General features: G+C 38.6%; 1 protein-coding gene, 1 long non-coding RNA gene and 1 other non-coding gene across 3 annotated transcripts in view; 1 reads left to right on the top strand and 2 right to left on the bottom strand.

Moving 5' to 3' along the window:
* The window catches only part of LOC150100070 (NAD kinase-like), a 145,149-nt gene extending 133,759 nt beyond the window's left edge, over window positions 1–11,390 (bottom strand). The window contains exon 1 of the mRNA XM_090402295.1: window positions 11,372–11,390. The gene's annotated coding sequence lies outside the window, so the exon portion shown is untranslated. The remainder of the gene's footprint in view (window positions 1–11,371) is intronic.
* A 359-nt stretch (window positions 11,391–11,749) lies between these two features.
* The window catches only part of LOC150100067 (uncharacterized), a 268,090-nt gene continuing 255,299 nt past the window's right edge, over window positions 11,750–24,540 (bottom strand). Inside the window, exon 3 of the long non-coding RNA XR_016549276.1 lies at window positions 11,750–11,910. This is a non-coding gene — a long non-coding RNA (uncharacterized LOC150100067). The remainder of the gene's footprint in view (window positions 11,911–24,540) is intronic.
* LOC150100069 (5S ribosomal RNA) lies at window positions 22,953–23,071 on the top strand. Its single transcript, XR_016549308.1, has one exon. It is a non-coding gene; the product is annotated as a 5S ribosomal RNA (ribosomal RNA).

Raw genomic sequence — 24,540 nt, 5'->3', positions numbered from 1 at the left:
ATTTTCAAGTAATGCATTTAAAGATGGCTCACCTGGGTTTCCGTTGTTGTTTTCTTTGTTTTTAATTCCCTCTGTTGTTGATAGCTGTTTACTGCCTGCGGTTGTTTTCTGCATTGGCTGTTTTCCGCCTGCGGTCGAAGGCGACGTTCCTTTGTTATCTCTGCAATGGGGACACTTCCACTCGTCACGATTCTTGTTTGATTTTCGCTGCCAAGTAGTCTCAGACAATCCTGAACATAAAAAATGCATGTTTCTTTGGCAGTTCCTACATGTTACGTGGTTTTCTTCCCCCCGTTAGGTCTTCTTAGCATTTGTAGCACTTCATATTTCTTGTTTGACGATCTTGCTGTAATTTCTAATATGGCGTCTTCCTTTGTTCTCTTCTTGCGTAGTTGACCAACGTATACTTCGAACTTTGAATACTTATATTTTACTTATTACTTAACAGATACTTACAGTTTTTACATCTATATGTTCGTCTTGAAGAACGGAGTTCACTGATGTACTTTAAATTTTAATTCACAAGAAAAGATCTACTTTGCAACTTAAAATATGGGAGCATCATTATATAATAATAATAATAATAATAACAATAATAATAATAATAATAATCCGGGCTTCCTGGATACGCTATTAATGACTCACTTATTATATCGCACATTACTGAACGTTCTGTTTGTTTTGTTTTGTACAGAACCAAAACATATCTACAAAAAAAGAATCGATTCGATGCATAGGCTGTGTAGAAGGATTGGATGTGAGTTTTTGGATTTGTGAAGTGGGTTTTAGGGAAGATTGGATTTATATAAGAGGGATGGCCTACACCTAATTGCGTTTGATATCAGGAGTCTTGAAAAACTAATAAATGATGTGAGACCTAACACAGAGAGTCAGGGACGCTAAATTATAAAGGGAGGAATGGTGAGAATGTGAGTGTAAGAGCGACAATGTTATATAACTGTGTTACGACGGGAATGGGCTTTGTCATGTCACTAGGAGAGAACGATTTCGACTTTGTGTTTCCGGTTCGGACACATCAAACGTGTACAAAGATGTGTAAGGCATTAGAGAAGAATAGAGATCTGCAAGTTGTCCAACTGTGTCAGGCAGACTGCAAACGAGGGTATACAAAAGAACAAATAGGTAGATTATTATGTCTGTACACGAATGCTAGGAGTATCAGAAACAAAGGGGTTGATTACGTTGCTTTACTCAATATGTTGGGACCTCAGATTGTTGAGACCTGGCTATCAGAATTAGACGTACTGACTGGTATTACGTATAAAGGGTACTCTATCCCTTTGTACCCAGAGGGATAGAGTAATCATCCAATATCTAATGATATTGGATGATTTGAATCCATTTAGAGTTGAGACCACGATTGCAATACTAATGCTAACAATATTTCATGTGGCAGTGAGTTTGAAGCCATCTGGTATGGGGTGGATTCTAACAAGATCAATTACATATTAAGGTTTTGTTACAGACCTGGTGGATGGGTTGCTAGTGATGAAGAAATGCATCAATAAATAGAAAAGAAATGCATCACTAAATAGATGAGCGCGAAAGGATAATCATAATGGGAGCATTTAATTATCCAAATACTGATTGGGTAGCCGCAGAATCTCACGAGAAGAATGAAAATGCATTTATTGAGCTGTTGCGAGGCAACTTCCTCAAGCAGCATGTGAAGGAACTTGAGGGCAAAGAGTGTTAGATTCTATTATAGTGTCAGAAGGCGTTTCAGTTAAAGACGTAACTATTCTGCCTCCAGTTGGTGATCATACGGTACTCGCTTGGGAAGTGACCAAGTTTATGAATGTTCCATTCAGAAAAGGTTACATGCTGAACTACAAAGCAGGAAATTATGAGCAACTGAGGAGTTTACTGAGTTTAGTGGAATGGGATCAGTTGCTGGATTGGAAGAATATCGACAGTGCATGAGAAGCATTTAAACAATACTTAAATGATGCGATATCAGAATGTGTCCCGAGAGCTCGAAGAACGAATAGAGTAGCGGTCAAATGGATGTGTTAATCTTATTAAGCAAGAGATTCATAAGAAAAGGATGATGGAAGGAATACCATTTGCATAAGGATGACGTCCCGTATGAAATTTATAAACAGCAAGCTAGAATAGTCACGACTGTTGTGCGAAAAGCAAAGTCTGAGTATGAAAAGAAACTGGCTCTGCATGCTAAAGACAACCCACAAGAATTCTATTGATATGCTGCAAGTGAAAGAAAGAATGAATATGAAGAATAACTTCTAAATGCAGATGCGTGTGGGTTACAGATGCAGAAGAGATTGTTCAACTAATTAGTGCCCATTTTGCTAAAAGCTATCAACCTAGTGTACACAACATTGAGCTCACTGCTTCCTCTTCACTGGGTGAAGAAACTCAGGTGTATGAGGACGAGGTATTAGAGCTGTTGCACAAACTGAATAAGAATCCAGCAATATGGACTGACGGGATATCAGCACGTGTGCTAAAACTGGCTATTGACCAGGCTGTTTAATATGAATCTCAGAACAGGGATAATTCCGTGGATAATTTGCACTCTTGTGCAAAGACCGATGTTTCGGTCTTTGCACAAGAGTGGTGCAAAGACCGATGTATCAAACTATCGACCGATTATTATCTCAGGAGTATCACGAGCCCTAACTAGTTTTGGAAAAATTGGTTAGGGCTCACATTCAGAAATGGGTTGACAGTGAATATCTACTTTGCAATGAGCAACATGGGTTTACTAAGGGAAGATCATGTTTTAGCAACTTTCTCACATTCTATAACAATGTTACCATTGAACTAGACAAGCGGAATGGATACCTCATGATGCTTTTGGATTTTGCTAAGGCTTTTGACAGAATACAGCATTGTAGACCGTTGCAAAATGGGAGAATATGGGTTTGGATTATAGAATATTAGTGTGGATAAGAGGATGGCTGACTGACAGACATCAAAAAGTGGTATACGGAGGATGTGAGTCTAAAAGATTTAAGGTAATAAGTGATGTACTACAAGGAACAGTGCTTCGTCCACTGTTATCCAATCTGTACATTAATGATATTGGGAAGGATTTGACAAGCGACATACAGCTATTTGCTGATGATGCAAAGATAGGCAGGGTAATCAAGAATGCTGCTGATATGTAGCACTTGCAGAATGATTTGAATAGGATGGAATTGTGGGCATGGGAAAATGGATGTCAGTTCAATGTTAGTAAATGCAAAGTTATGCACTTTGGCGTGATTAGATATCCAATGGATTATATTGGTGGAATTAGGCTAGAAGAAATTGATGAGGCTAGGGATCTTGGAGTGTAAGTAGATAGGAAGATGAAATACAACTGAAAAGATAATTGCAATGCCGAAACAAATGTCCACATGTAAAGATAAGGATGTCATTTTGCCTCTTTACAAGGCCTCGATAAGACCTCACTTGGATTAATTTTGTTAGGCCTGGTCTCCTGGTTTCCGTTGTGATTCTGATACATTGGAGAGAGTACTAAAAATGATATCAGGATTGTGGAATACTGATTATGAAGACAGATGGAGAATTTGTAGACTGCAGACTCTAGCAAACAGGAGAAAGAGGGGTGATATGAATGAGAGTTACAAACTTCTGAAAGGGTCATACAGGATTTCAGTTGATGGAATTTTTTCAATTTATGGAGTGTGGGGAAAGGACAAGAGGGCATCTTTGGAATTTGAGAATGAATGCCGCTAAGAAAAGCGGCGAGGGCTAGATTTTTCTCTCATAGGGTGCACAACAACCAATGGAATAAATTGCCATTGGTTGTTGTGAGTGCAAGTAGTGTGAATGAATTCAAGAATAAGTATGATAGCTGGTACGTGTAGTATATAGCCTCCCTCAATGAGTTCCTGACTCCTTGGCAGTACCGGATTAAGGGGCTAGCTGACCGGGCATTCGCCCGGGGCACCAAAACTAAGACTGGTACAAGGGCCTTAGGCCCTGCACTTCTTCCAAAAATAATTACTTGCCAATGGAAACATTGTTATACTTACTCTCAAGTATCATACTATCAAGAAAAAATATATCTAAGTTATAATTGATTAAATAAAAATTACAGTGTAAAATCAATACTTTTTGTTTGTAATGATTTTTATTTATTTTTTTATGTAGTATATCTGAGTGAATAAAAATTATAAGTAGAAATAATAATGATGTTATGAAATTATTAGTAATTGGAAAAATACTTTTACTTACAATTAGAAACTTCTTAAGTATATGAAAAAAAAATCTTTGGGGCATCACACACAGAGACTTTCCCGGGTGCGAAATTATCTTGGTCCGTCACTGCTCCCTGGAGGTCCCTCTTAATAATAATAATCATTTCATTTCATCTTCCTTTAATCTCTTTTACCTTGTGGTGTCGAGGGTTAGTTAATCATCGGACCTCAAGCCATTCACAGGGTAAGGTGGTCAGCCCTATGCCCCTTTAGTGTTCAGTTCTCAAGGCTGGTTTGCCTGCTTGCAGGATGAAAAACCAAGATAAACTTTGGGAAAAACCCTGCTGTCCACGCCCAAGACCGGCTAACTTGGCTATGGCTGAAGAAGATCCTCAAGCTCCTCACGTCGTCGACGGGAATCGAACCTAGGACACTTGGGGGGGGGGGGTGGGGGGGGGGGGGGGTGGGGGGGGGGGGGGGTGGGGGGGGGGGGGGGTGGGGGGGGGGGGGGGTGGGGGGGGGGGGGGGTGGGGGGGGGGGGGGGTGGGGGGGGGGGGGGGTGGGGGGGGGGGGGGGTGGGGGGGGGGGGGGGTGGGGGGGGGGGGGGGTGGGGGGGGGGGGGGGTGGGGGGGGGGGGGGGTGGGGGGGGGGGGGGGTGGGGGGGGGGGGGGGTGGGGGGGGGGGGGGGTGGGGGGGGGGGGGGGTGGGGGGGGGGGGGGGTGGGGGGGGGGGGGGGTGGGGGGGGGGGGGGGTGGGGGGGGGGGGGGGTGGGGGGGGGGGGGGGTGGGGGGGGGGGGGGGTGGGGGGGGGGGGGGGTGGGGGGGGGGGGGGGTGGGGGGGGGGGGGGGTGGGGGGGGGGGGGGGTGGGGGGGGGGGGGGGTGGGGGGGGGGGGGGGTGGGGGGGGGGGGGGGTGGGGGGGGGGGGGGGTGGGGGGAAAAAATTGTATGCAAGTCATCTGAGACATAAAAAAAAAAAATAATAATAAAGAAATAAATAAAATAAATAAATTATTATTATTATTATTATTATTGTCCGAAATAGACAGACTGGTAAAAAAACATGTACTTTCTAGATATATAACCTTTTAGATGATTTAGTCGTGATTAAAGAAAAAAAAATAAATAAAAACGATATCGCGTTACATAACTTCTTTTTTCCAGTCGATATTTGATATTAGTTGATCTTTCTCGAGTTAATCTATCTTTGGTTCAGGCAGTAGGGATTGTTTTTACCTCAAGAAAGTTAGATTTTTAACTCCGCAATCGATAGTACAGGGTGTCCCAAAATTCACGCAAGAAGTAATTTTGATAGAAAACACAGGTTTTTAATTAAAAATTGTCATTTCTTATTGATTCATAAAGTATATAGTATAGGGTTATGCATGGAATAGCATATCGGGTAAATGGCCTCCACGGCTTTGCTGGCACATACGCACTCTTTTGTCGAAATTTTCCATGACCGTTTTGCATAAATGTGGCTGAATTTCTTTGATAGAGCGCTCAATTTCCTCCTTCAAGGCGTGGGTGGTCGTGGGCTTGTTGACATAAACCTTAGACTTAAAAAAACCCCCAAAGAAAAAGGTCCAACGGTGTTAAGTCACATGATCTAGGCGGCCAATTCTGATCACCAAAACGGGAAATTACACGACCAGGAAATGACTCATGCAGTAATTGAAGTTTTCTCGGGCTGTATGGCATGTGGCACCGTCTTGTTGCAACCACATGTCGTCCACATCCATATCTTGCAATTTAGCACAAAAAACGGGATTATCATGTCGCGATAGCGAGCACCATTAACTGTTATTACCTTACCAGCCGCATTTTCGAAGAAGAATGGACCGATGATGCCTCCAGCCCAAAATCCGCACCAAACAGTGACACGTTGTGGATGCATTTGTTTCTCAACAATCACTCGTGGATTTTCTGAACCCAAAATGCGACAATTTTGTCGATTAAACGAAGCCATCAAGATGAAAATGAGCCTCATCGCTGAAGATGATTTTTGTTCGAAAAATAAGCATCCACTTGTTGTTGTTCCATAATCCATTCAACGAACTCTCTTCGCTGTGTGTGTGGTCCATTTTTAATAACCCTGAACTGTCAGCTGTCACGCTGTCTTTTTTATTTCTCGTTGGCAACACTTTACCGCACAAATGGCGCTAAATTTAAATCTTGCGTGAATTTTGGGACACCCTGTAGAAACTCGCACTATTTTAGACAACAATACTAAGTCAGTGTTGAGGAAATTGATATGGTGATAGTTGTCTGCCGTACAGTCTTCCCGAAGTCTTCAAAATCAGAGATTGTTAGCACTCAACTATTGGTGACAAGTGAGGATGGAATTTGGCTGTTTTACCACTTTCAAAAAAAAGTTAGACAGGCTAAAAGAGTTTTGCCTACGTTTCGGTAATAAAAGATGTTAGATGATTTACTTGTTTTCTTTCGTTCTTCTTTCTTTCCATTCCACTATTTGTTGTCGGTTGAATCTTAAATCCCGGATAATCTATTCTGCTCTGTAAATTTATTTCCTGTTCACTTCATTCATTTTCTTCTCATGAAATGTAAAGAAGGAAAGAGACATTGTGAAAGGAGAGCGACCCATGGACTGGCAAATAAAACTAGCAGGGGTAGAGTCCTTAGTAATCTATATTATTATCGAGTAATTCTCAGAGATAAGTATTAATAAATTTATTTATTTATAATAAATTATCTGAAGTAGGAAAGCCATATTTTTTGCATACCTGCCAATGAACTAATTTGGCCACTTGATCGGTATTTATAGTCAGTTTGAGATATTTTGCTGCAGGCACTGATGAGATGTTCTACAGTCTCATCTTTCTGATCGCATAATCTGCATTTGCTGCTATTATTGATGTTCAAATTTTTTTTCTTTCATTGCATTAATTTATAATGCCTGTTCCCGAGCTGTTAGAATAAATCCTTCTGTTCCTTTTTTAATACATCGATATTGTAGCCATTACCATGTCTTCTTCGCGTCAATTTTTTCCTCAGTATCTCGAAGAAATTTGTCATGTAAGGGTTTATTTTTTTCTAGCGCACATATTGGTTATTTTGTTATGCTTTTTTCTTTTTAATTAGATTTGTTTCCTATTGATTTTAGAAGGCCCTTTTGTGAAATTGGCTTGAAGCATTTGTTCAGCGCTATTGTCGACGTAAGTTTTCAAACTAATTTCTTCTTCTTCTTCCACAGTCTGTCTCACTTGCAGCAGACCCCGTCCACCTATTCTCCTTGGTAGGTACAATCGGTCAACATCACTTCGTGGACGTAAAGCATGATGCATAGTCATTAGTTTTCTAGTTTTGCGGTCCAGTTTGTCCAGGTCTTCTTTTGTCCAATCTATTATGCCAGCTATGTATCAGATCACTGGTATAGCCCCAAGAATTCATTGCTCTAATTGTGTTTAATCCATTTAGTTTTGTTTCCAGAATATTTCTAACTCTTTTGATGTATTCTGATGCTGCCTGTTGTTCAACTTTCGAGTGGAAAATATCAGTGGCTTCTAATATTCCTAGATATTTATAGTGATCGTCAGCTGAAATTGCTTTTATATATTTCTTCTGATCAAAATTAAAATTGCTAGCGTGGTTATTGTTTTCTCTTTTAATAGATAAAATTGCACATTTATCCAAACCAAATTTTGATGACCTGACCGAAAATACCGTGTTCAGTGAAGAGTATTTTCTGTGCCGATTTTTCATATAATGTCTACTCATTCATACAGCAAATAGGAAATATAATATCCTATTTAGGAATTTCATATCCAAGTTTTGTTTCCTTCAGAATCATAGACAAAAGTATGAAAGAAATGTTGAAGAGCAATGGTGACAAGGAATCACATTGGAAAATTCCACGTTTTATGCTAATATCTCCTTGACTATTAAATTTGTTTTCCATAATTTCATAGTAGCAGCCATAGTTGTTGTTGTTGATAGATCCTCGTCCGCACAGATCAGATTTGGATCGCGCCTGCGTCAACGTGCACGATTTACACTCGATGGATTTTGAATTTTAATTAAGAATGGAGAGGTGGTTGTGCCAAATACTGGAGGATTAAGGACTAAGATTAGAAAGGGTTCAAAGGTGAAGAATGGAAATGATTTCAGGAGAGTGGAATGTTCACTGGGAGAAAAGATTAAGTGACCATGCATATGAAGAAGTATATGAGGGTGGTCTAAAAAGTTCTCGGCCTAACAATGAAAAAAACGAATTTTATAATTTCAAAATTATTTTTATTTTTCAACATAACCTCTCTTATGACTAATTCCATTTATAAGACCAATAACATTTATTCCAGCGATGGTCCAGCGCCATTATCCCGTCCCTGTAGTGGTTCTGAGGAAGATCTGCAAAATACTCCTCTACGGCAGCAATCACTTCTTCATTCAAAGAAAAACGCTGACCTGCGAGGAAGATTTTTAGTTTTGGGAAGAGATAGAAGTCACAGGGAGCCAAATCTGGGTAATAGGGTGGATGTTCCAACAGTTCATAGTGCAGATCCCTTAATTTTCTCATTGCCAAAACACCTTTGTGGGCAGGTGCATTGTCCTGATGAAAGATGATTTTTTTCTTCTGCAAACCGGGTCTTTTCTCACGAATTTTCATCTAATCTGGTTAAAAGATCGGAATAATATTCCCCGGGTATTGGTTTAACCATTTTCAAGATAATTAATAAACAAAATGCCTTTAGCATCCAAAAACAGCGACGCCATGACCTTTGCTGCTGATGGAACCGACTTCGTCTTCTTTGGCGCTGAAACAACCGGCTTCTGTCTACTGTTTTTGACTGCTGACTTGGCTTCTGGTGTGTAATGGTGAATCCAGGTCTCATTCATAGTAATAAATCGACGCACAAAATCAGTTTTATTCTTGTTAAAACGCTCCAAACACCGTTCAGAGATCTTCATGGGAGTGCGTTTTTGATCTGCTGTGAGCAAGCACGCCACCCATCTTGCGCAAATTCTTTTTCATTTGCCATTCTTCATGCAAAAGATATCCTACACGTTCTTTTGAAATGCCTATAATCTTAGCAATTTCACACACTTTGACTCGCCGGTCATCCAAGACCATATCGTGCACTTGATCAATGATTTCTGGTGTTGTTACACTTTTTGGACGTCCTTCACGTGGATCATCTTCAAGGCTGGTACGGCCCACATTTAAACTTGGCAGCCCATTTCTTAATTGTCGAAAACGAAGGAGAAGAGTGTCCCAACTTCGAATGAATTTCTTTTGGCGTTAAACCTTGTTTTTACAAATTCTATCAAGTAAAACCTTGTTTTACTTGATAGAATGACTTACAATTTCACATGGATTCTTATGAGAGATGTACCAACTTAGAAAAAAAAATCTTGCCGATAGTGTTGCTATCTGTGGTCAAGGCAGAGAACTTTTCAGACCACCTGCGTATGATAGAAATATATAAGCTGATGAGAGGTTTTTTACAGGAGAGTTGCTGGACAGATTTTGCAACACGTAACAGAAAGAAAATTGAGAAGCGATTCATTGAAAAAATAATATATCCTGCAACATCTTTTATTCTCAAATGAAGCTGGCTTTTCTTCTCGAAAAACTCCGGTTTGTTTATAAATCATTGCGTATTATTACACTCATAAACAGTAAACGATAAGGTTAATCTGAATTTTCGTAGTGATTATGTTTCATGATGGGCTACAACGAGATTAAAGCATGCATGCCACAATTTGGTTTGATCAAGAGTATTCTGTAAGCCATGGCCGACTCCAAATGAGACTTTCCACCTAGTTTTTGATTGCAGTCAGCAGATATATTGATTGGAAAGTACCATAGAGTTCCTATTTTACACTTTTGAAAGAAATTACTGTAGATTAAGTGTAAAATAAGGGAAATTTCTTTTTGTCATTTTGACTTATGCAGCTGAGACATGGAGACCAACAAAGAGAAACACGAACAGAATATAAGCAATGGAAATGAAGGTTTTGAGGACAATGTTGGAGAAAACTAAGAAACGATAGAATAAGAAATGTGGACATTAGGAATAATTGAGGACTCAAAAGTGTTGAAGAAATTCTTGCGAACTCTCACTTGAAGTGGTTTTGGACATCTAATGAGAACGAGCGTAGAAAGAATATCAAGAAGAATATATGAAATGAAATTTGGGGGATGAGTCCAAGAAGAAGAAGACCCACGGAGGAGGTGGAGAGACCAGATAAGAGAAGATCTAGAAAAGAGAAATTTAAACTGAAGGAAGAATAAAAAGAAATAGAGAGAGATTTGATCTGCCTGGGCTGACAGTTTCTGTCGGAACAGTTGTTGCTAAAGATGAAGAAATCCAAACCAGAATAAATAAAATAAACTAAGCTAATTCCAAGTCGAGACAAACTATTTAGATTTAATAATACATAATAACAAAATGATGTTATGATGATTAATAAGTAATGCTCAAGGACAAAGTTTTATAGGAAAATAAAAGTCATTGAAGTTAATTTGAATTATCTCCTCGAAGTATACTTCGAGAAGATAATTGAAATTAACTTGAATGATCAAGGAAGAATGACATCGCCCCATTATTATGGTACAACAGTCAAGTGTGTAAGGCGGTTTACACAAACAGCGTTGAAAAGACTTGAAGAATGGCTCTGTGGAAAAAGAAAGAAAGTGACACATTCGTGTCATAAAAGAGAAAAAAAAAACGATCAATATAACTTGCCTTTGCAATGTTTTCGATCGATGGAAAACAATTCTGCGAAAGCCACGCTTGCTATAGAACTTGATGTACAACGGAAGGAAAAATACACTTGCATTTCAGATCAGTTTCTTCAAGACTAATAAAACCACCACCTTTTTCCGGTAGATAGCATCAAAAGATAATGTCGAATATCCTACCTTCATTGTAGCATTAATAATAATACTCACAAGACCTTGGAGTACAACCTGCTCAGATCAGCTATCGGAACCATATTTTCTTAACATAAGGTGATTAATGTTATGCCTAAATATAATATTTTTGTGTGTAAATTGCATGTGTGTTCTCCTGGATAATAAAAAAATAAAGAGTTTCTGTAAAGGAAAGAACTACCATCTCCATAAAGAGTCCCGACAAAAGTTCTTTGCAACATTCATAACTACACAGTTTACGGTATACACAAATTTAATACTATACGATTTAAAAGGATCTTACTTTCTGGTGGTCTTGTGCCTCAGAAGCCATTGAACAGATCTTCTAAAAAAACCGGAGTAGAGTTTTAAGAAAACTATCGTGTGAGATACTGGACGGAGAAACTATATTCTTGGAAAAGCATTGGTTAAAGTCTGCTATCAGGCATAACAAGCACTGACATATGAATCACCAAAAGATTTCTTTTACGATACCAAATTGGGGTTGGTATCTTTTCAAAGATATGGGAAGGATACTGAATTTTACTTTTACCACAATGTTTACTTTTTGCTTTGTTAGAATATTTTGCAATAAGATATGTCCACTTTAATAACGTTGTATGAATTGGATTTGTCTCTTACTGAAGTCAACGCTATGAAATTTATTGGCCAGATATTTCAATAAGCTAGATTGGCGAAGTTCACAGAAAGATACTTTTTAAAGTATCTTCGATGATTCGAATTTGGTAGGTTGGATGCACTCGCTATGGCCGACAATATTCTCATTTCAGACTTCACTTTGATCTTCTTAATTCTGCTTCAAATTCCAAGGTGAAATTAGACCTAAAATATCAAAAAACTTATATATATATATATTGTTTAAATCATATTGTAACACTAATGATATCCTACTAATTAAGAAAATAATTATAATTATACTCCAATCTATTGTTATTCTTATAGTTATTTGGAGACCCAATTTTGATTCTTCTGGTGACACTGGGATTGATTCTTCTTTTGTGAGGACGACGAAATGGATTTTATTCTCATTTAGTCAATCATTGTTATAGCTGACAGAGAAAAAGCTCTCTCTCTCTCTCTCTCTCATTTTAAAGCTACAGTTTTTAAATAAATAAATAAATATGTGTGTGTGTGTGTGTGTGTGTGTGTGTGTGTGTGTGTGTGTGTGTGTGTGTGTGTGTGTGTGTGTGTGTGTGTGTGTGTGTGTGTGTGTGTGTGTGTGTGTGTGTGTGTGTGTGTGTGTGTGTGTGTGTGTGTGTGTGTGTGTGTGTGTGTGTGTTTTAAATATGAAAAAAGATCACCGATCACCTTATATATATATAATATCGCAAGATATTTAACGAGCACTACACCGTATAAGTGGCTAACCAAATAAATTTGTTAATACCTGTTTTTGCTATAATCCATGGGGTATAAGGGAGAATGTAGATAATATGTATTGGCAAATTAGCACGATGAGTGAAGGTCAAGTAATTATTATGGGAGATTTTAACTTTGGGGACATAGATTGGGAGAAGGAATGGTCACAAGGAACAAAAGAAATGGAGTTTATACAGACAGATCTAGAGTGTTAGATGTGGTCATAACATCGGAGAACATATCAATAAGTAATTTAGTTACACTGTCTCCACTTGGGGAAAGCGATCATGTGGTCTTCACCTGGGAGATTGTAAGATGTGCTGAATATTCTGTTAAGAAGGGGGTATATGTGGAATTACAAGGCTGGTGATTATGACAAGCTGAGAAGCCAGCTTTCAGCAGTGCTATGGTATGAGAATTTGAAGGGGAAAGATGTTGATGGTGCGTGGGAGATTGTCAAGGAGTATTTAAAGAAAGCTGTATCAGACTGTATTCCCAGGGTCAGAAAGAGAAATCAAGTAGGAGTAAGATGGATGAATAATATTATTATGCAAGAGTTGCAGATAAAGAAAAGATTGTGGAGGAAGTATCAAGAAAAAGGTGATGAGTATTCCCATGAGCAGTACAAGGTACAGGCAAAGAAAGTAACCTGTATTGTAAGGAAAGCCAAAGCTAATTATGAGAGGAAGTTAGTTGATGAATCCAAAAGAAACCCACCCTAAGGAGTTCTTTCGCTATATGGCAAGTAAAAGGAAGAATAACCATGGAAAGATTACTTTAAAAAGTATTGATGGCAGGGAAATTACAGAAGCAAAACAAATAGTTGAGTTGCTTAGTGATCATTTTGCAAAAGTGTACCATCTTGGTTGTGATAGTGCAGTGTCGAATGTGTCATTGACTGATGAGAGTCTAGAGATAGACGAAATAGAGGTGCTTAATATATTACGAACCTTAATAGTTTAGATGGCATATCGGCCCATGTTACGAGAATGTGCAAGAGAATTAGCACCTCCTCTAACCAGGCTGTTTAATTTAAGCCTCAGTTCTGGTAAAGTACCAATAGAGTGGAAAGAGGGGGGGGGGGAATAGTTCCATTGCACAAGGGAGGCTCCAAGACTAACATTGCAAATTATAGACCAATCGATATATTTGGAGTGGTGGTTAAGGTTTTGGAGAAATTGGTAAAAATTAGAATTCAGGACTGGGGTGGACAGCAATATGATATAAATTCATGCATTTATTAATAAATAAATATTACTTCTTTCTCAATTAATGAGCTTGCGCAGCAAGCATGGAGAATTCGCCACTGCTAACGAGCTAAGGGGCAACATGGTTTAGTGAAAGGTATGTCTTGCCTCAGTAACTTGCTTACTTTCGATAATAAAGTAACAGTAGAGTTGGATAAAGGAAATCCTTATTCAGTGATACTGCTGGACTTTGCAAAGGCATTCGACAAGATTCCATACGGAACTCTGTTGCATAAATTAGAGCAAATGGGTATGGATCCGAAGCTGGTGATTTGTATTAGAGGGTGGCTGGTGGATAGATACCAAAGAGTGGTTTATGGAGGAGCTGAGTCCAGGAGAAGGTAAGTGACTAGTGATGCACCTCAAGGCTCAGTGCTTGGTCCTCTGTTGTTTAATTTGTACATCAATGATATTGGGAATACTTTGGAAGGAAATATCCACTTGTTTGCTGATGATGCCAAATTGGGAAGAGCGATAATCAATTCAGATGATGTAGCCATCTTGCAGGATGACTTAAATAGGCTGACGGTATGGACGAAGGTAAATGGCTGTCAGTTTAACGTGGCTAAGTGTAAGGTGATACCCCTTCGGGAGGATGAGATCACGTGCTGTTTATTATATTAACGGAACTGAACTGCAAGAAGTTGATGAGGCAAGGGACTTGGGAGTTATTGTGGACAGAGCACTTAAGCTTAAAGGGCATATTGCAAAGATTGCCAAAACATCACATCAACTTACATGGTTGTTGAAAAACACACTAACAAGCAGGGATAAGGAAGTGATTGTCCCACTTTATAAGGCATTAATAAGACCGCATTTGGACTATTGCGCACAGATCTGGTCACCTGGATTTCTTGGTGATGAAGAAATGGTGGAGAGGATTCAGAGGCGAGTTACAAAGATTGTTGCAGGTCTGTGGGATTTTTCCTGCGAGGATAGATTGAAGGTCTGTGGGCTCCAAAAACTAGCTGATAGACGTAGGAGAGGAGACATGATAGAAGCATATAAATTATTAAAGGGATTTGACAGGATTGATACCGATGACATTTTTAAAACCATTGCAGAAAGGGAGAGGACGAGGGGGCCATTCCTGGAGATTATGTAAGAGTGTAGTTAGCAAGGGTGTTGGACTAGATTTTTTACTTGGAGGGTTGTGAAGGGGTGGAATGCTTTGCCAGAGGTGGTCGTGAATGCTTCGTCTGTGAATGAATTTAAGGAGAAGTATGATAGGTATGGTGTAAATAATGGTTAGTGTGTCAATGTGGGGTCTCCCGCGATGAATCTTTTGACTCCGTGGAGACACCGTTAAAATAATAATAATAATAACAGAATATAAACAGAACTCTACGAGCGAGTACCACCTGTGCATGTACATAATAACATACTGTAGTTTATTAGCGAGGTAAAAGAAACAAGAAGAAAAAGCTGATTATTTTTTCATGCAGCTAAATTTAGACTAATTAAATAACATTTCAGAAAGAACCAGCATAATTGTGGAACAAATATTCATTAAGTATATAGCTGAATTCCTGCATACAACATCTCCATAATTGGTTTCTTCTACATGTGCTGAATCAGACCTTAACCAAACTGTCCCGTCAATTAATAAGTATGGTAGCTCCCTCTCTTGGTGACTTTTAGTACTGATCGGTGGTTATTATAATACAGTAGCGAACAAATTAATCCGACCAAGCCGAATTTTTGTCAAATTTTTGGTTTTAATTCACTATTCGGTTGAGTGCTGTATGATTTAACTGTTTCTACGATGTTTATTAATAGTAGTGTCCGTTTTTAATAGTGTAAACAAGTTGACATTCGTAGGGTTTCATTCGCTTTGTGTAGCTATAAAATGGATACATCTCAAGAAAGCATTCAAAACTGTGTATTCTTTCTCAGCACACATCCATGACTCAAAGACAAATTGCTAATGACTGTGATGTTAGTTTGGGCACTGCTAATGCGATTTTAAAGAGGTTTAGGGAGACAGGAACCTTTTTTTACTGCAGAAAAGGAAAATGTGGACGAAAAAGGGAAACTACACTTACCTGTTAGCAGTGGCGAATTCTCCATGCTTGCTGCGCAAGCTCATTAATTGAGAAAGAAGTACTATTTATTTGTTAATAAATGCATGCATTTATAAGCATTCCATTTAGGCTTTTATTTTTGTAGACAGAAGATGTCTTAAGCTTGCGCGGCAATAATTGAGCTTTGCGTTGTGTATCGAAGGCCGATGCTTGCTCGTCTAGTCAAGCTACCTTGGCTTGCTCGGTTGTAGGAGCTTCCAGGTCCTCGCCTCAGCACTGACTTCATGCGCATAACCATTTCCGCTCCCTCCACGTCATCTCGCCCTGTTGCTTAAACACGGGCCATACGCAGCCAAAGTAGCTCTAGCCAGTGAGCTTCAGCCAGCCTTTACAAGTGTTGCTTGGGAAAATTAAGTTACAACCAACTTTTTATGACGATGTTATTGACCAATTCATAAAGAAGAACCGTAGGGTAGAATTTGTATTCAAGTAGCTAAATTGAAAAAAGGTAGAATATCATTTGTAAAATAAATGTTGTATTTGTATGATTAAATGTTCATAAATTTCTAAATATATAGTTTTAATTGGTTAGTACAGGTAACCCTCGTATAACGCGGTACTTATACAACGCGGTTTCAATATAACTTGGTCTACAAATTGTAGTAACCCGTGGGTAGAAGGAACGACAGGATCATGCGAATGAAATTGGGTCTTGGAGAAGAGCGGGTGGTCGTATTATGTGTATATGCCCCGCAAGTTGGTTGTACAGCAGAGGAAAAAGATGAGTTCTGGAACGTGTTAGATGAAGAAATGAGGGAATTGGAAGAAAATGAGATGGTGATTGTCGGAGGTGACTTGAACGGGCACATAGGAAGACAGAACAGAGACTGTGAAAGGGTGCATGGTGGCCACGGAGTGGGAATGATGAACCAGGAAGGAGAGAGGGTTGTGGACTTTGCAGTAGCGTTTGATCTGGCAATTGTGAACTCGTTTTTCTTCAAGAGGGAAGAACATTTGATAACATTTAGAAGTGGTAACAACAGCTCACAAATTGACTACATTTTGACTAGAAGAAAACATCTTAAGGTTGTGACAAATTGTAAGGTAATTCCAACAGATCAAGTAGCACAACAACTCCGACTGCTGTGCGCAGACTTTAAATTAAGATCGAAGATAAGAACTTCTGGTTGCCATGGGATGAAGACAATTAAGTGGTTTCGCTTAAAAGAAGAGAGTGTGAGGAATCGTTTTAGGGAGAGAGTGTTAGAGAGGATTTCGGATGGACTGGAAAGTGTACAAGATTGGTGGAAACATAATTCAAAAGTAATCCTCAGCTGTGCAATCGAGGTGCTTGGTGAGACATCTGGAAAGATTAGAGAGCAGAAGGAGGGTTGGTGGTGGAATAATGATGTACAAGTGGCAGTGACAGCTAAGAGGAAGGCAAAGCAGAAGTGGGATGAGTCAAGAGTGGAAGAGGACAGAGAGGTGTACAAAGAGAGAAAGCAAGAAGCCAAGAGAGTTGTGGCACAGGCGAAGGCCATGGCATATCAAGATCTGTATGATCAATTAGAAACAAAGGAAGGACAGAGAAAAATTTACCAACTAGCGAAATGTAGAAATAAAGCAGCTAAGGACATCTTACATGTGAGGCAGATCAAAGATGCTGAAGGAAGAGCATTATGGAGGGATGTGGACATAAGAAACAGATGGAAAATATACTTTGAGGGACTTCTGAATGAGGAAAATGCAAGGACTCACAGAGGAAATGGGCAGCCTTCTGAGGGGATGGTGCAGAACATCAGTAGAATGGAAGTGACGGAGGCCATGAAGAGGATGAGGAATGGAAAAGCGGTGGGCCCCGACAGAATTCCAGTAGAGGCATGGAAGGCACTGGGGGAAGAGGGAATTGACCTTCTGTGGGACCTGTTCATGAAAGTTTGCCAACAGGAAAATATACCTGAGGAATGGAGGGAGAGTACTCTTGTTCCCATCTACAAGGGTAAAGGGGATGCACAAGACTGTAAAAATTACAGAGGAATAAAGTTGATGTCCCACACAATGAAGATCCTAGAAAGGATTCTTGATGGTAGATTGAGGGAGGAGGTGGAGATTGCAAAGGAACAATTTGGCTTCATGCCTGGTAGATCAACAACAGATGCTATCTTTGGGTTACGACAGATGATGGAAAAATATCGAGAGAAACAAAGGGAGCTACATCTGGTATTTATTGATCTGGAGAAAGCATACGATAGAGTGCCAAGGCAAGAAGTCTGGAGGTGTCTGAGGGAGAAGAAGGTGCCGGAGAAATATGTCAGGTTGGTGCAGGAAATGTACAGAAATGTGAAGACAAGTGTTCGGACCTGTTTGGGACAGACAGAAAGTTTTCAAGTAACAGTTGGTTTGCATCAAGGGTCAGCATTAAGTCCGTTTCTGTTTAATATTGTGATGGAGGTGGTAACAGAGGAGGTGAGAGAAGATGCACCTTGGACAATGCTGTATGCAGATGACATCTTGCTGTGTGTAGATTCAAGAGAAGAAGCGGAAACTAAACTGGAAAGATGGAGAAAAGTACTGGAAGAGAGAGGTATGAGACTGAGCAGAAGTAAGACAGAGTATATGTGTTGCGCAGTGGGCGGTGGCCAGGAGAGACCTGGAGCTGGAAGGAAATGTCATCAGGAAGGTGAGAGACTTTAGATACTTAGGTTCGACAGTGGAAGAAGATGGAGGAGGTGAGAAGGAAGTGGGATGCAGGATACAAGCAGGTTGGAGGAACTGGAGGGAGATGGCTGGAGTGTTATGTGATAAGAGGGTGCCGATCAATCTGAAAGGCAAAATTTATAGGACAGTAGTGAGGCCAGCTATGACATATGCTATAGAAACTGTGGCCCTGAGGAAAAATAACATTAGCAGTATGGAAGTAGCAGAGATGAGAATGCTTAGGTGGATGTGCGGTGTGACCAGAAAGGATCATCTGAGAAATTACTATGTCAGGGGAACAGTGAAAGTTACGAACTTAGGAGCGAAAATACAGGAGGCAAGGTTGAGATGGTTTGGTCATGTGATGAGGAGGGAGGACGAATATGTGGGAAGAAGGGTCATGCAGATGGATGTGCAAGGAAGGCGGAAGCGTGGGCGGCCAAAGAAGAGATGGAGGGAGCTGGTAGAAGAGGACTTGAAGATGAAGAACTTGGATGTGGTGACAGCCCAAGACAGGAATTTGTGGAGGAGACTCATAATAAACAGTGACCCCACTTAAGTGGAAGAAGCTGCAGAAGAAAAAGAAGAAGATAAAACGTTCATTGTTGAAAATTGTCCTCGTTTCTGCCAGGGAAGTGCATTAAAAATCCTAAGTGTGTTCATCTCAAGCTGAGCACTTTATTTTCTGGTGAGTGACATACAATATGTAATGCTTGCTTTTTTGTGTAAAAAATTATTTTTATAGTAATGGCCACAAACTGCAACGAAAGGGAAAAACCAACATTGAAAACAAAATTAATTTCTCTCGAAGAAATTTTGTTAATTAATTAATTAATATTCAAAATCTTGGATCGGTTGAAAAATGAAGAAAAACCAGGAGTTTTTGCAGGGACTTTGAATTTAAATGAATCAACAATTCGAACAATCAAACAAAATGGACATAAAATCCGAGAAAGTGTTTATTGCTGGGTCAACGGTAAGTGCAAAGCGTTGCTCATGTACGCGATATTCTAATAGGAAAAAATGGAGAAATCTCTAATGATTTCGATAGAAGATTGCACCTCAAAAGAAAATTCCTATGGATGGAAATCTTATTCAACAAAAGCTCTCAAAGTTTATGAAACCGGGTTATATTGGAAAAAAGTGCAAAAATGAAAGAGATCAGCTCCTGGATTCAAAGTTTCCAAAGATAGAATTACTCTACAGTTTTGTAGTAATGCATCAGGTGATTACATGACAAAAGCAGTGTTTATTAACCAATCCTCAAATCCTCGTGCTATGAAAAATTAAAATATGCACTATTTTATTTTGCCTAAAACATTTATGCATTATGTGCAACGAAGTTTAAGTACAATTTGTAATTGTTATACTTCTATACTATGTATTTGCTTCATAGTTTATATGTTTTCTTAACTTACATGAATTACCAGAATTAAATAAAAATATTTTTTGTTGGATATGTCATTGCTGTTTATATAATTAAAAAAAAAAAAAAAAACGATTTCGGAACATAACCCTACTTTTTCTATGTGATCAGAGACTCGCATAACGCGATTTATATAACGCGGCATTTCTGCGGAACCTAACATCCGCGTTATACGAGGGTTACCCGTATATAGTTTTAAATGGTCAGTAATTCATTATTCCGCTAATCAGACTTCAATCACACCTCTCATTCCCTGAATGATAACAAGAGCAAGCGTGAATTTCAAGACCAGCATTCGCCCCTGCTCGTTAGGAAGCGCAAAATGAATCCAAGATCGTCTGCTGTAGACTTAAATAAAACACAATTTTATTATTTCGGCATCTCGAAACCACTTTTATAACGGATTGTATTAAGTTATCCTTTGTATCACAGTTTTCATTTTCCAAGTCTCTCTTTCACTATGGCCCACAAATTTTCTTTGGGTTAATGTCAAGTGTAAGATTAATGTTTCTGACATGACCGTCCGTCGAAGATCGTTGGAAGCAGGAAGGACTGTCCACAGATCAAAAAAGAAACAACTGTTGACGAAGGCTATGCAGATAAAGAGGCTCCAGTGGACAAAAGTTTACAAAGATTGGACTGTTGAGAAGTGGAAGAAGGAGAAAAGAGTGGTCTAGCAGATTCAGAAAGACAAGGAACTCATCTTCCAACTGGATCTCACTCCATTCCATATTTCCAAAAAAAAAGTGAAAGAGTTCCTCAAAATCACAACATTCGGTTGCTTCAGTGGCCAGGATACTCTCCTGACATTAACCCAATAGACAATTTGTGAACCATAGTGAAAAAAGAGGCCTGGAAAATTAAATTATGATACAAAGATAAATTAATACAATCCATTATGAAAGTATGGTTTAGAGACGCAGAAATAAGAAAAATGTGATCTACGTTTGTAGTGTCCATGCTTAAGAGAATTAATGAACTTATTAGGAACAGAGGAGCACATAATAAAAATAATTAGGTAAAGTCGGAGTTTAATTTTTGTACTTATTGCCTTGCGAAATTAAAATTTTTCTTTAAAATATGAGTGTTTGGATTAATTTGTTCGCTACTGTATGTTATAATATAGGTTTTACTCGCTCGTAAAAAAAAAAAAAAATAAATAAATAGTTACCGTTGTAGTATTAAAATTAAAATTTTAAACTTAAGAGAAAGAGTACTAGTTTATGCATAAGATTAAAATATATTTCTATGCAGTTATTTCGATTTGTTTATGTGTTTTGCGTAAATATGTTTTAATAGGTTTTGAAATAATTAAAAGTATTCATTATTTATTATTACTTATTAAGATAACGAATTTGTTTGTCATAAAATAAATACTAATAAATTTTATTACTATTTATTAATAAAATTACTAACTGATTAATAATAATAATAATTCTGATTTTTTTATATTCAAAATAAACACGTGTAACATCAAAGCCGTACATTTACAATGATTAAAACTGGTAATAGATATCTTCAAAAATATCGACTAACAAGTTCATATTTTTGAAGAAATATATCTTATTTAAAAAAGCAGTTACTATTAATGAACAAATATTTTATTTATATGTTTGTTTCTAAATAAATTAAAGATACTGTATTTATTTAGATCAGATCTATTTTATTATCAATTTCACATAATAGATGGCGCCACCTTTACTTAGAGCATCACTTGGTATGTATCGAATATTATAATTATTATTATGTGACACCACCAGGGAGTCCAAAGACTCATCGAGGGAAGAGTGTGCCAACAGCATCGAACGATTGATCCCTTCCAACTACTAACCGTGCTCAAACTTGCTTAACGTTTTACGAGCCATTAGTAGCAGACGCTCTACCAATCGACCACTAAGATTTGTGACATTGGTCATTATATCGCTCATGAACACATTGTTTTATGTGCGTAAAAAAATTTTATTCCCCATACCCCTTATTGATGCAGACTCGTCCCCCCCCCTCCAAGGAAGGCTGCATCTCAGCTTGAAAAATGCTGATAGACTGTGACTTGATGACGTCACTACGGTTTTACCACAAACAACAAACCTGCAGTGCTTTATTTAAAGTTGTAGAACACTCTTAGCATCACTGTTTCATGATTAGACCATTTGTGTGTGTGTGCGCATGTGCGTGTGCGTGCGTGCGTGTGTGTGTGTGTGTGTGTGTGTGTGTGTGTGTGTGTGTGTGTGTGTGTGTGTGTGTGTGTGTGTGTGTGTGTGTGTGTGTGTGTGTGTGTGTGTGTGTGTGTGTGTGTGTGTGTGTGTGTGTTCCTCCAGTCGGAAACTAGAGTCGAACTTAATTTTTAATCCTTTCTTTATTTGTTAACCCGAAGCCACATGTTATTTAATGCACGAAACTATCGATATGCAGTCCATTATATATAATAACAAACGACTGTAAAACTCTGCATTGCTGCTGTCATTTTGAAAATAAATGTTATGACATAGTTGTCATATTATGGCATACTTGAGAACAGAAGATGCTGACCCACTTCACCATGGCAACGGCTTTCAGGGATAAGTTTCGGTAAGTGTCCAACGTGGACTGTTTAATAACAAAATTTAATTAGTAATGTATCCATGTCATTTGTAAGCTAAATTTAAAATAGGTAAAGAGGATTAACATTATTATACAAATAGCTTAGGCGTTTTCTTTAAAAAAAAAAAAAAAGTAACACGTGCCTGCATGCACATGCATCAGATTTTTATTTTCTTAACATTTTAAAACTCTAAAATTTCTGTTTCTTTTTTTATCTGAAAGAAATAACGTTAGGAGTGTTTCTTATTCTGACATACCTGCGTAACAGTTACCTACATAACGAACTCCATCGATGTCATTTTGTAGCTGCGCATCTCTTCGTGCGCATACTGTTGAATTGCACTTTAGATGGAAATAATTATTTGTATATAAATACTTCACGGTAATTATGTCGTAAAAGCACTCTCAAAATCTGATCAATAATATTTATTTTATCTAAATTTCATATTCAATTAAATAAAAATCAAACTGTAAGTGCATCATTATGTGAAATACTGCTTATATCCCAGTTTAACAACTCTCAATAAATGGGCCAGCGGCCATACTAGGCTGAATACACCGGTTCTCGTCCGATCACCGAAGTTAAGCAGCGTTGGGCTCGGTCAGTACTTGGGAGGGTGACCACCTGGGAACACCGGGTGCTGCTGGCCTTCATTTTTTTTTATATAAAGTAACACGCAATTAAAATACGAAAAACTGAAAAAACTTTTTATTTTTAATAATGCTAAATCATGTTGTACACATACCGACTAATGAATTGAAAACATCTCTGCAGATTGTATTAATTATAAATAAATACATTGTATTCTTCAATAAATCTTATGTCCTCACAGTATGATTTCAGAAAAGTGGATTAATTGCAAAATCATTATAACGAGCCTCGTGAAGGCGTCCGAGTGAAAATCGAGTGCCACGACGTCCTCGCGTCTGCCTTTGAAATCTACAAGTTCTACATACACGTAAAATATTTCCAGGGTTCTTTCTCGGTGTGTGTGTGTGTGTGTGTGTGTGTGTGTGTGTGTGTGTGTGTGTGTGTGTGTGTGTGTGTGTGTGTGTGTGTGTGTGTGTGTGTGTGTGTGTGTGTGTGTGTGTGTGTGTGTGTGTGTGTGTGTGTGTGTGTGTGTGTGTGTGTGTGTGTGTGTGTGTGTGTGTGTGTGTGTGTGTGTGTGTGTGTGTTTCTGCAGTCGGCAACTAGAGTCGAACTTACAATGTCTTTCTTTGGACGGCCTAACTCTATGGATGATGCAAACTCCATTTCCACATGGAGTCAACAGAGTTAGGGGAAAAAAAAGAGCTGCAGATTTAGCCTTGAAATATAGCAACGATTCAACTAGAGCTGAGCTGTTTGAAGGAATTTAAATTTTCAAAAAGGAATCATTGCCGAATGTTAAATCAGTTACTACCATAAATTTATTTCGAGTAATTCTAAGCATACTGTTATGGATGCAGCTTTTTCGAAACATTTAACAGATTCAAATCGATAAAAAAAAAAACTTAAATTAACAATGAATTGAGTATGATTACCAGATAAAACAATATTATGCACAGAACATGAAACTTAAAAATAAACATGTGATGTTGATTAATTTTAAATCTAGCGCATCTATATTTAATGATGTATGTTAACCAATGACTAACATGTAAATAAAGATACCTTTCTGGTAGTTTAAAGCTAGTTTGGTTTCCGCAATTATAAACAGAATTAGTGCGAGTGCATAACCTTTAAACTTTGCTTCAGGCGTAGAATAACGCCAGTTAGATCGTCCGTGAGATAGAGCAAATTCATGGAGAAGAGACTGTCAATGAATTTCGTCTTATGGGCAGCATCAATAATTTTTAGAGAAGTTTTTGGTGAATCGTCATGAACGTGAGAACAGTATTCTACAGTAAAGCAGATTTGGAGATTTGTATGAGGGTAGGAGTTGCAGCTAAGAGTCTCGAGTGGAAAAGAACACTAAATGTTTGTCTAGGATCTGAGTCTTAACAAGAGTAAGGAGAGATGAAGTGACATCTTTCTTGAGATGAAGAGAGGACTGCGTTTTGGTAGCATTGACCAGATTGTTTGTCTATTGCAGAATAGCATCGATCATGTTCTTTTAGACATCGGCTGTGAAGATCT

Source organism: Typopeltis vanoorti, chromosome 13 (genome assembly GCF_054136105.1).
Source record: "Typopeltis vanoorti isolate ZY-2024b chromosome 13, IOZ_Tvanoo_1.0, whole genome shotgun sequence".
Taxonomy (NCBI): Eukaryota; Metazoa; Arthropoda; class Arachnida; order Uropygi; family Thelyphonidae; genus Typopeltis; species Typopeltis vanoorti.
The sequence above is the reverse complement of the archived record's forward strand: the minus strand, read 5'-3'. Positions and strand labels throughout refer to the sequence as shown.